At 45.0% G+C, this 12731-nt stretch overlaps 1 pseudogene; it reads right to left on the bottom strand.

The window, feature by feature from the left end:
• Window positions 1–9602: 9602 nt before the first annotated feature.
• On the bottom strand, window positions 9603–9720 carry LOC126110049 (5S ribosomal RNA; annotated as a pseudogene).
• Between the last annotated feature and the right edge of the window lie 3011 nt (window positions 9721–12731).

Raw genomic sequence — 12731 nt, 5'->3', positions numbered from 1 at the left:
CAGGACTACATCCAGCATCTGTACGATCGTCTCCATGGGAGAATAGTAGCCTGCATTGCTGCGAAAGGTGGATATACACTGTACTAGTGCCGACATTGTGCATGCTCTGTTGCCTGTGTCTATGTGCCTGTGGTTCTGTCAGTGTGATCATGTGATGTATCTGACCCCTTCCTGGGACAATGAATTCACGGTGTTCTTATTTCAATTTCCAGGAGTGTATTTATACTTTACAGTTGCAGTTCACGATCAAAGCGTGACTCGACGCACGGATTAACAATCTGCTCTCTCGAGGTGCAGTGTTCGACATTTAGTGAAGCACAACTTCAACAGTAACTGTTGAATTCCACAACTCACTTGCCACTGTAAGAGCCATCCAGCTGCAGTTTGAAACCTCGGCAGGTCAGGCTGTCCGGCGTAATGTGCTCCCTTTCGGGAAGCATTGTAACTGTGAGTGCGGAAGCGGACTTCCCAGGTCCTTTGTGCACTCAGGTAAGCTATTGTAAGCGGCGAGCAGGTAGCCCAGGGTCTAGTGGCTAGCGTTGCTGCCTCTGGATCACGGGGTCCTGGGTTCGATTGCCAGCCGATTTGGGGATTTTCTCTACGCAGGGACTGGGTGTTTGTGTTGTCCTCATCATTTCATCATCCTCATCATCATTTGTAACAGTGGCTACTTTGGATTGGGTAAAAGATTGGACTGTGTAAAAATTGGACTTAGTACAGGTGCTGATGGCTGTGCAGTTGAGGGCCCCACAAACCAAACATCATCATGCCCTCCTGGTTAGCCAAGTGGTCTAAAGCACAGCTCTCCGGAGTGGGAGGGAGCGCCTGGTCCCCGGCACGAATCTGCCCGATGGTCTCGTGTCGATGTCCGGTGACCCGCCCAGCCTGTGGATGGTTTTTAGGCGGTTTTCCATCTGCTTCGGTGAATGCTGGTTCCCCTTATTCCGCCTCACCTACACTGTCGGCAGTTGCTGCGCAAACAAATTCTCTACATATGCATGCACCACCATTACTCTATCACGCACACATAGGGGTTACACTCGTCTGGTGTGACGTTCCCTGGGGGGTCCACCGGGGGTCAAACTGCACAATAACCCTGAAAGAGTGGTTCGGTGTGGGGTGGCGGAGGGGTGAAGTGGACTGCGATAGTCGTCGTGGGGTTGTGGACCACTGCGGCTGCAGCGGGGACGGAGCCTCTCCGTCGTTTCTAGGTTCCCGGTTATAATACAATACAAACATCATCATCATCATCGTCATCAGGTGGCCTGGAGACTGTACAGCGAGCAGACAGACGTGTGCCTCGTCCAGCCGAGGGCCGCAGCTTGTGCAAGCGTTAGATATCACTGAATACAAGGTGTATACGCCCCGGGGAAAAACCCGGGAATTTCTTCATCCGGGAGAAAACTGGGAAAAACCAGGGAATTTTTAAGAATTCCAGGAATTTCTTATTGTTTCATTTTTCAGTTAAATTATTGTAATTTTGACTGGTAAGAACTGACACCCTAACAACGAACATTACTGTTCCTTCTCCCGCTTCTGGCTACTTAAAAATGTGGCTGTAAGCTATATCGGTAATCGCAACGGGCACTCATGTGCTACCAGGAAAAAATTTTCTGGCGCTCCTTAGCTGCCAGATCCGCGCATGGGCAGAGCAGTCTGAGTTTACAGGGCAGATGGTAGTCTTCGTGTGACCCGTGGTAACGTTTGCTGATTTTGCCGTTTCCTCTTCGCTTACAGCTCTAATGTCAAATGTACACAAAACGGATCGAGTGAATTATATTCACATGATTACGGAAGGCTAAAATGTGTTATTAGTTTCAGTTCTGTTATTTCTACATTTTTGGCAGTCAGCTTTAATCGCCTTGCAGAACAATGAAGCTATTTTTTTGGCTTGTTAAAGAAATTTGGCTTTTTTAATCTTTTCTTTAAAGTTTTTAATTTCTTAATGTTTTAATTTTTAATTTTTTAATTTCTTAATCTTGTATTGAAACAACGTACTTCAATCCATGGCTAGTTTCAACTGTTTCCTCGATTTCAATAGTACATTTTCATCTTCTGGCACATAATACAGTACCGGTATTCCAAGAAAATTTGGATCACTAAAACCAAACTGAAAAACTATCAGTTTGGAGCCTACTTTATTGTGTATCTGGACATATGAAAGTGCACTTTAAAGCAAATTATGCATTTTACTATGGTTTACGAAATTCCGATGTTCTCACAGCATCCTCTGATATCCTGTTTCTTTTATGATGTAGTGTAAGATCTCTGAATGCTTTATACGTACGAACATACAGGCTTCCTACGTCATCGTAGCTGCGCACGCGCTGTAACGCCTGTTTTCAGGCGCTCTCTAGCAACTCCTGAAACGAACATATTTCTGACAGGTAGCAGGACAATACTGCGAACGGTGGTTTCAAAAGCGTACTTCCAAAGTAAATTTCCTTTTACGCAAGATGAATTATGTTGCGTGTGAGAATATGCGATGAATTTCTTAAATCACAGAGCGTCTGATAGTCATTTAAAACTTAACACTTTGGGGACCAACCACTTAGGAGAATTTTGACCCGAGAAGACCAGACGTTTATGCCATTATTAAAATTTTACTGGGGCATTTGTGTGATGTATCTTGTGTAACATACGCAAAAAAAAGATCAATATTATAAATGAGAGCTTAGTTTTTCTTGTAGGTACACCATGCATATTAATTTAAATCATTAATTTAACAGCGATGTTGCTATTGGCTCTCTACATCACGTGCCTCACGCTCTAATTATCTGCTGTCATCGGCTGGCGAGATCACCTGACATGAGCCATGGCTGGCTTACAAAATCGCATCTGAATCTCTATTTCAACGCTTCGGAAACGAATGTTTTTGGTGGAATTCGTATCTATACCGTCGTAACAAGAAAATATACAGCGTACCTTTTGCTCCATACGTGAGATCTTTCAAAAACTTGCTTTTTTTCTTAAATGCCTGATAGTTCGACGACGATGTTCAAATAGTTCAAATGGCACTAACAAGGGAACCTCCCCATTGCACCCCCCTCAGATTTAGTTATAAGTTAGCTCAGTGGATAGGCCTTGAAACACTGAATACAGATCTATCGAAAAAACAGGAAGAAGTTGTGTGGAACTATGAAAAAAATAAGCAAAATATACAAACTGAGTAGTCCATGTGCAAGACAGGCAACATCAAGAAAAGTACCAGCTCAGAAACGCCGTGGTCCCGTGGTTAGCATGAGTAGCTGTGGAACGAGAGGTCCTGGGTTCAAGTCTTCCCTTGAGTGAAGAGTTTAATTTTTTATTTTCAGACAACTATTATCTGCCACCAGTGTCGTATAAAATGTATCAGTCGTGTCTTCCTGTGGAGGAATCGGTTGACCTATGACCTTGCGATCGAATGTTTTCGGTTCCCATTGGAGAGGCACGTCCTTTCGTCTACTAATCGCACGGTTTTGCGGTGCGGTCGCAAAACACAGACACTAAACTTCTTACAGTGAACAGAGACGTCAATGAACGAACGGACAGATCACAGCTTTGCGAAAATAAAGAAAATAAATTTTTCGCTCGAGGGAAGATTTAAAAAAAAATGGCTCTGAGCAATACGGGACTCAACTGCTGTGGTCATAAGTCCCTTAGAACTACTTAAACCTAACTAACCTAAGGACATCACACACATCCATGCCCGAGGCAGGATTTGAACCTGCGACCGTAGCGGTCGTGCGGTTCCAGACTGTAGCGCCTTTAACCGCTCGGCCACTCCGGCCGGCGAGGGAAGATTTGATCCAAGGAAATCTCATTCCGCAGCTGCTCACGCTAACCACGGGACCACGTTGCTCCTAAGCCAACGCTTACCTTGATGTTGCATATGTCGCACATGGACTACTCAGTTTGTATATTTTGCTTATTTTTTTCATAGTTCCACACAACTTCTTCCTGTTTTCTTGATTGATCTGTGTTCAGTTTTTCAAGGCCTATCCACTGTGCCAACTTATAACTAAATCTGAGGGGGGTGCGATGGGGAGGTTCCCTTGTAAGCACTACGGGACTTAACATCTGAGGTCATCAGTCCCCTAGACTTAGAACTACTTAAACCTAACTAACCTAAGGACATCACACACATCCATGCCCGGCCGGCTCGACGACGATGTATAAAACCTTAAACATTCAAAGGGTTGATAAGTTTTATAGGTGTATAAAACCTTGACCATTCAAAGAGTTGATTAATTTTAGGGCACGAGAGAAGGTATACTGTCACTTAACACGGAAAAAGTGCATCATTTATCCGGAAAAAACACCGGAATTTTTTCTCCTTGTCCGTGTATACACACTACGCAAATTACATTAGCAAAACTACATACAACAAAAAAAGCCTATCTATAGATGCAAAATTAAAACACTATAAAACAGTTACACAACCAGAAATAACGTATGCAGCTGAAACTATCTTCAAAACAACTATTACAGCAGAAATTGACAGAATACTAAAAATAGAAAGACGAATAATTAGGACATGTATAAATAAACAGTATAAAATAAATGGACATTGGAGAATAGCATCAAATGAAACAGTATACAAGAAAATAGAACCAGTCATGAGCACGATAAGGAAGAATCGCATCTCATGCTTTGGACATCTGATGAGAACTCCAGGAAACAGAATCAGTTTAAAAAAAATACAAAAATTGTGGAATAGCAAGAGCGACATTAAATGGATCACAGAAATTGAGGAAGATATAAAAGAACCCCACATTACAGTAAATTACCTAAAAAACAAGACAGAGAAAATCAGAATACTGCAAGACCTGCAAACCAGACTACAAATGAAAATCAATAAAAGGAGTGCAGGAAGAGTGGTCTCAGATGAAGAAAGAAAGAAAATGTCTGAAAGAATGAAGAAATATTGGGCAGATAGAAGAGCAAAACACCTTTCATATAAGAATAGACTCTAATAATTATATTACCTAAATATCATATTAAGTTATTGTTGAGCCAAATTGTATCCCTGTATAACAACTTGTATACAACTTTGTATTTTTGACTAAAGTGGTCCAATGAAGGCCATAAAATTAAATAATAATAATACACCCTGTGAATAGCATCTGTAAAGTAATACCAGATAAAGTGTTTATATATCAATAAGGTTGTCTTCGGTATAACTGTTGTTCAAAAATGGTTCAAATAGCTCTGAGCACTATGGGACTCAACTGCTGTGGTCATTAGTCCCCTAGAACTTAGAACTACTTAAACCTAACTAACCTAAGGACATCACACACACCCATGCCCGAGGCAGGATTCGAACCTGCGACCGTAGTAGCAGCGCGGCTCCGGACTGGAGCGCCTAGAACCGCACGGCCACCGCGGCCGGCTATAACTGTTGTGAGTAGAAACAAGGGGTGGACAGTGAGTCCTCTCACATTACACGCTCAAAACGTAAATGTACTAATGGAGCACCAGAGGCCTGCAAGTGAACTACATAGAGAAACTTTGACAACTCGTCAGTCCTACACTATGACGTCGACTCATTCAGATGATGTCACAAACCGCACTGCCCTGCTGCACGCTCCACACTATATTGACCTCAGTGTGAGTGGCCCGCTACGCTGAGAGGGGGGCGTGGCCTTCCAGAGCGCCTGCCATTGGTTGTCGCGGACTGCAGCGGGCGCCCGCCTAAGTGTCTGCAGTATCGATCCCCATGGCCACAATCTCTGCACAGTGTCACACTTGTAATCGCTCTGCAGTCTACACGAAGAGTTTCGAGGAAGCCATTTTGCAGTCATCATCGTACAAGTTTCCACCTTATTTGACAAGGGTGAAATTAATAAACAGGAAGCGGACGTGTTTCAGATCTACAGGGCAGCCCGGTACCAAGGTGTACTAATTACAGGATGAAATGAGAAAATATAAAAATGTGGTAAACGAAGCAGGCAAAAAGGAATACAAATGAATCAAAAATGAGATCGATGGGAAATGCAAAATGGCTAAGGGGGGATGGCTAGAGGACAAATGTAAGGATATAGAGGCATGTATCACAAGGGGTTAGTCAGATACTGCCTACAGGAAAATTAAAGAGACCTTTGGACAAAAGAGAACCACCTGTACGACTATCAAGCGCTCAGATGGAAAACCAGTCCTAAGCAAAAGAAGGGAAACCATGAAGGTGGAAGGAGTGTATAGAGGGTCTGTACAAGAGAGATGTACTTAACGGCGATATTATGGAAATGAAAGAGGAATTTGACAGAACACTGAAAGACCTGTCGAAACAAGGCCTCGGGAGTAGACAACATTCCATTAGAACTACTGACAGCCTTGGGAGAGCCAGTCCTGACAAAACTCTACCATCTGGTGAGCAAGATGTGTGAGACAGGCTAAATACCCTCAGACTTCAAGAAGAATGTAATAGTTCCGTCCCAAAGAAAGCAGGTGCTGACAGGTGTGAAAATTACCGAAGTATCATTTTAATAAGTCACGGTTGCAAAATACAAACGAGAATTCTTTAGAAACGAAAAGAAAAACTGGTAGAAGCTAACCTCGGATATCAGTTTGGATTCCATAGAAATGTTGGAACACAACAGACACACTGACCCTACGTCTTATCTTAGGTTAACGAAAGGAATACCAACGTGTATAGCTTTCAACAGTGTTGACTGGAATGCTCTCTTTCAAATTCCAAATGCGGCACGGATGAAATACAGGGAGCGAAAGGCTATTTACAATTTGTGCAGAAACCAGATGGCAGTTACAAGAGCCGACAGCCACGAAAGGAAAACAGTGGTTGAAAAGGGAGTGAGACGGGGTTGTAGCCTATCTCCGATGTCATTCAATCTGTATGTTGAGCAAGCAGTAAAGGAAATAAAAGACAAATTTGGAGTAGGGATTAAAATCCATGGAGAAGAAATAAAAACCTTGACGTTTGGAAAAACTTGTGGTGAGGTCTTATGGGACCGAACTGATGAGCTCATCAGTCCCTAAGCGTCCACATTACTTAATCTAACTTAAACTAACTAACGCTGAGGATAAGTCCGAAAGAACAGACACCATATAAGTATATAGTTCTGGGAACACCGGCCATGACCTTCTTCTTCTGTGCGGATGCACACATATCCCCCGAACACAAACGGAACATGGAAAGAATGTCTTCCACGAGTAATGAGTGTGTTGGGGCGGGACACTACGAGTGTAGTGTGTGGACATACAAGGTGAGAATGTGGGACTCACGGGAGACGTGCGCGAGATAGTCCCTGCAGTCGCACTATCATCTGTGCCCTCGGTGGCTCAGATGAATAGAGCGTCTGCCAAATAGGCAGGAGATCCCGGGTTCGAGTCCCGGACGGGGCACACATTTTCACCTGTCCCCGTTGATATATATCAACGCCCGTTAGCAGCTGAAGGTATTAATATAATTCTAATTACATTGTAATTCTGCCAGAGACAGTAAATGACCTGGATGAGCATCTGAACGGAATGCACAGTGTCTTGAAAGGAGAACATAAGATGAACATGAACAAAAGCAAAACGACTATAATGGAGTGTAGTGGAATTAAATCAGGAGATGCTGAGAGAATTAGATTAGGAAATAAGACACTTAAAATAGTAAATGAGTTTTGCTGTTTGGGAAGCAAAATAACTGATGAGTGCCGAAGTAGAGAAGAAGCATCTGTATGAATATCAAGTTGGGTTGGGTTGTTTGGGGGAAGAAACCAAACAGCGAGGTTATCGGTCTCATCAGATTAGGGAAGGATGGGGAAGGAAGTCGGCCGTGCCCTTTCAAAGGAACCACCCCAACATTTGCCTGGAGCGATTTAGGGAAATCGCCGAAAACCTAAATCAGGATGGCCGGACGCGGGATTGAACCGTCGTCCTCCCGAATGCGAGTCCAGTGTCGAAGTAGAGAGGATATAAAATGTAGTCTGGCAATGGCGAGGAAAGTGTTTCTGAAGAAGAGAAACTTGTTGACATGAAATATAGATTTAAGTGTCAGGAAGTCTTTTCTGAAAGTATTTGTGAGGAGTGTAGCCATGTATAGTTCAAATGGCTCTGAGCACTATGCGACTTAACTTCTGAGGTCATCAGTCGCCTAGAACTTAGAACTAATTAAACCTAACTAACCTAAGGACATCACAAACATCCATGCCCGAGGCAGGATTCGAACCCGCGACAGGAACGGTCGCTCGGCCATGTATGGAAGTGAAGCATGGACGATAAATAGTTTGGACAAGAAGAGAATTGAAGCTTGGGTAGATCACGTAACTAATGAGGAGGCATTGAACAGAATTGGGGATTAGGGGGATTTGTGGCACAAATTGACTAGAAGAAGGGGTCAGTTGGTAGGACATATTCTGAGTCATCAAGAGATCACCAATTTAGTATTGGAGGGCAGCGTGGAGGGTAAAAATCGTAGAGGAAGACCAAGAGATGAATACACTAAGCAGATTCAGAAGGATGTAGGTTGCAGTAGGTACTGGGAGATGAAGAAGCTTGCACAGGATTGAGTAACATGGAGAGCTGCATCAAACGAGCCTCTAGACTGAAGACCACAACTACAAATAATTGAAGGAGAGTCTAGTTGCAGGAAACAATGCTTTATTTAGTACACAAGGGTGGTGCGTAAGTAGGTATTCGGTAGGTCCAATGCATTTTTATCTGTTCTAAGACTATTTTTCTACTTTTTCAGATATTTCAATAGTCATTGTCGGTAATTTAAGCAACGACCAAATCAGATGAATAATTGAACAATAATGGAAAACAGAGAATGTCCCACGGAGTAGCCAGAAGACTTCAACACAGCTCCATCGAATAGGCTACCAATTACAGGTTGCACGACAAATTTTATCAAAGTGGGCCTAACCGCAGTGGTCCAAATAGTGGTCGACTAGTGAGTGTTACTGCCTGCGAAAATGAAATGCTAGTTGCGCAGACATTTATCCGAGGCGCAGAGGAATCCAAATGAGTTGGTCATTTCTCGTAGATCCTTGGGCTGTCTATCTCAACATGTAGGGATGCAAGTGTATCGGCCAGGATTACTTGACGACCGGGCTAGAGGACGACCCAAGTCGCGAGGTTCTTTTTAATGAAGAAAAATTTGTTGGTCTCACCAAGCGAATTTTAAGCTCTCAGGTACAACACTGTGCGCTGTACCACAGAAAACCCCCATGTTGTGACTGAAACGTAACTGAATCAACAAGGGGTGGCAGTTTGGGCGTGTCCTTCATGTCAACGGATCACAATGTGCCTCTTTTCTGTTTTTCCCCCTCCATACCACTGTTACCCAGTCTGCTGCAGCATACTGGGTTTACACAATTACGTCTACAGCAAGGTAACCTATGCGCGAAGCGTACAACAACTACCACCGTCGCACCTTAGCAAAGGATCTGGCAGAGAACCCAAGAAAATTCTTAACTCTGTGCGAACAGGCCTTGGAAGGCTCAACGGTACCGACCGGCCGCCGTGTCATCCTCAGATCACAGGAGTCACTGGATGCGGATATGGAGGGGCATGTGGTGAGGTGAGCACACCGTTCTCCCGGCCGAGACCAGAACCGCTACTTCTCGATCAAGTAGCTCCTCAGTTTGCCTCACAAGGGCTGAATGCACCCCCCTTACCAACAGCGCTCGGCAGACCGGATGGTCACCCATCCAAGTGCTAGCCCAGCCCGACAGCGCTTAACTTCGGTGATCTGACGGGAACCGTTGTTACCATTGAGGAAACGCCGTTGGCGAGATTTTGGTCTTATGTCAAATCGCTAAGCGAGTCTAAGGCTCCCATTCAGTCCCTTGTTGACCAGTCTGATGTGGCAGTTGAAGACAGCAAAAAGCGAAAGCTGAAGTTTTAATTTTGACATTCAAGACATCTGTCACACAGGAGAACCATAAAAACATACCGTCATTTGACTATCCGTCTGATTTCCATATGGTACAACTGAATGATTTGTAAACAAATAAATCTCCAGTTCGAGTTTACAAAGAGTACTCTACAGCATTACCGGTTCCCGTCAGATCACCGAAGTTAAAGCGCTGTCGAGCGTGGCTGGCACTTGGATGGGTGGCCGTTCGCGCCGTCATGCGCTGTTGCCATTTTTCGGGGTTCACTCAGTCTCGTGATGCGAATTGAGGAGCTACTCGAGCGAATAGTAGCGGCTCCGGTCACAGAAAACCATCGTAACGACCGCGAGAGTGGTGTGCTGACCACACGCCCCTCCTATCCGCATTCGTAGCTGAGGATGAGCCGGCGGTCGGATGGTCCCGATGGGCCACTTGTGGCCTGAAGACGGAGTCTCACTCTACGGCATTGCCCCTACCTAGCTTGTATTTATCATGAATCTCTCGTCCAGCACGAAGTCCCAAGCGACTGGAAACAAGCGCTGGTGACTCCAGTATACAAGAAAGGTAAAAGAACAGGCCTGAAAAATTGCAGACCAATATCCTTTGACAGTGACTGGGTTTCTCGACAGCGAATTATCCAGTAGGGGAATAGTCTGATAAGGGCCAGCAGAATGGCCATCACCATCACCGAACCTTACTTCGTCCTCCTGAATGTGAGTCCAGTGTGCTAACCACTGCGCCACCTCGCACGGTAACATGTATCTTTTTTTTTTTTTAGTTTGTGTTTCAACATCTAAATTGGCTTAAATTTATTTCATTTTAAGGATTTTGCTGTCGCAGATTTCATTTCAGTCTCCCTTTAATAGTTTTTCTGTTGCTTTCTGGAGTTCAGATTTCTAGGGACAGGTAGTGTACTTAGAAGCAGGACAGAAAGCAGCGAATGTGTACGTGAGCTCACACAGTAATGCTACGCTCAGTGTCTGCACCAACTTGCTGCACCAGCGCGCCGCTGTTACTGTGCCTGGCGGCTTGTCCTGATTCTGCCATGCGAGGTGGCATTACCACGTCAGCGATGTCTAAACTAACAACCCAGTCTTTGGCGACCATGTAAAGTGTCGCCTACATTCCCATAACCCTCTACCTTCGTAAAGCACTGTCCTCACCCATCCAGCCCCTTCCCTGTTTCCATCCCAGCACTGCACAGCCCTCATTCCACAATAACATCTAGTTTTTATTACTTGTCTACTTTCCCACTAGCCTCCCCCCTCCCCACCTCTCCTCTGCCCTTCATCTAACCTGCCAACGCCACATACCTGCCCTATCCTCTCTCAACCTCATCCCTGTACACTTCCCACCCCACCCTCCTATCCCTCCCCCTCCCTGCTCCAGCCTTCTCCTTACCCCCACCCAGTCGCCACTCCCATCATGCACTGGTGCTGCTGCTCACAGTGTGGCTTCAGTTGCCTGGGACTGCAGTCATGTGTGTGTGAGTGGCGTTTGCGTGGTGTGTGTTTGTGTCGTGTATTTTTGGCTAAAGATTTATTTGTGACAGTCTTTTTGTTGTCCCTATGCAACTCCTCTATAAGGTGAGTAGCACCTTTTCATAATATTGTTACTTTTGATCCTGGATTTTCCACTGTTTGATTGGGCATTCCTTACTTAGTTACTTGCTGGCAGACACCGACTGTTCAGGAGATTAAAGGGAGGAGGAGCGGGCTTAGAAATCGAATTTAACAAACAACTTAAACATGGAGACTGCGATAAACTGTGACAACTGAGTTGCAAATGTCGCCCGAGAGCAGCCCCTCTGACAAGAATTTCGTACCAAGCGTGATGGGGTACATCAGTAGAAACCTAAACGAGAGGTAAATGTTTCAAGCAAAGCCACGCAGTAGTGGGCCTGGGAGTGTGTGCACAACCAGGCAACGGCATGCCAGACACTGGGTACCGAACCCAGGAGACTGTGGGGCTGGCAGCCAAATGTGTGGCATTCTGTCCAGAGTGCTGCGTGTGCAGGTGAAGTGTGTTTGTCCACCTGCAAGGCTGCCGTGTGGCGGACCGAGCTTTCTCATTCTGCCCCAGTCTCAAAAACTGAAGTTGATCATCATTGTGTCCCTGGGCTCCCATTAGGTGACGTGGGAAATGCTACACACTTTTCTTAATGGATCCACTGTTTTGAGTGACTTAGCGAATTTCCTTGGAAAGACAGCACCTGAAATTGCACTTCTGCCTTCCGTTCCTTTGCAGTCAGTTTATTCCGGTCTCGTTCTCTTGGAACTCTTATGTGGGGTTTGTCTGCAGCTGAAATTCTACAAAGTCATCTCATATTAATATGACCAAAGCCTCAGTTCGACATCAACCACTCACAGACACCATATAGCTGCACTACAAGTGGAGGGTATATGCACTGATCAGCCATAACATTATGACTACCTACCTGATAGTATGTCCACCTTAACCATGGATAATAGTAGTGATGAGTCTTGCATGGAAGCAGTGAGGGCAAGGTAGATTGCTGGGGGGACTTGGCACCACACGTGCACACGCAAGTCACCTAATTCCAGTAAGTTCCTCAGAGGCAGAAGATGAGCTCTGATGCCACGTTCAATCACAACCCAGATGTATTCAATTGGATTCAGATCTGACAAGTTGGAGGTACAGCACATCAATTGGCACTTGCCACAGCATTCTTCGATGCGCTCCAGCACACTCCTGGCCCTGTAGGATGGGGCATTGTCTTGTTGAAAAATACCATTGCCATCGGGAAACATGATCGTCTTGTAGGAGTATACATGGTCTGCTTCCAGTGTACGATAATCCTTGGCCATCATCCTGCCTCGCACGAGCTCTACTGGACCCGTGGATGCCCACGTGAATGTTCCCCAGAGCATAACGGAGCAGCAGCCA

The sequence above is a fragment of the Schistocerca cancellata genome, chromosome 12 (genome assembly GCF_023864275.1).
Source record: "Schistocerca cancellata isolate TAMUIC-IGC-003103 chromosome 12, iqSchCanc2.1, whole genome shotgun sequence".
NCBI classification, from domain to species: domain Eukaryota; kingdom Metazoa; phylum Arthropoda; class Insecta; order Orthoptera; family Acrididae; genus Schistocerca; species Schistocerca cancellata.
Note: the sequence above shows the minus strand (reverse complement) of the source record. Positions and strands in the feature narration are given on the sequence as shown.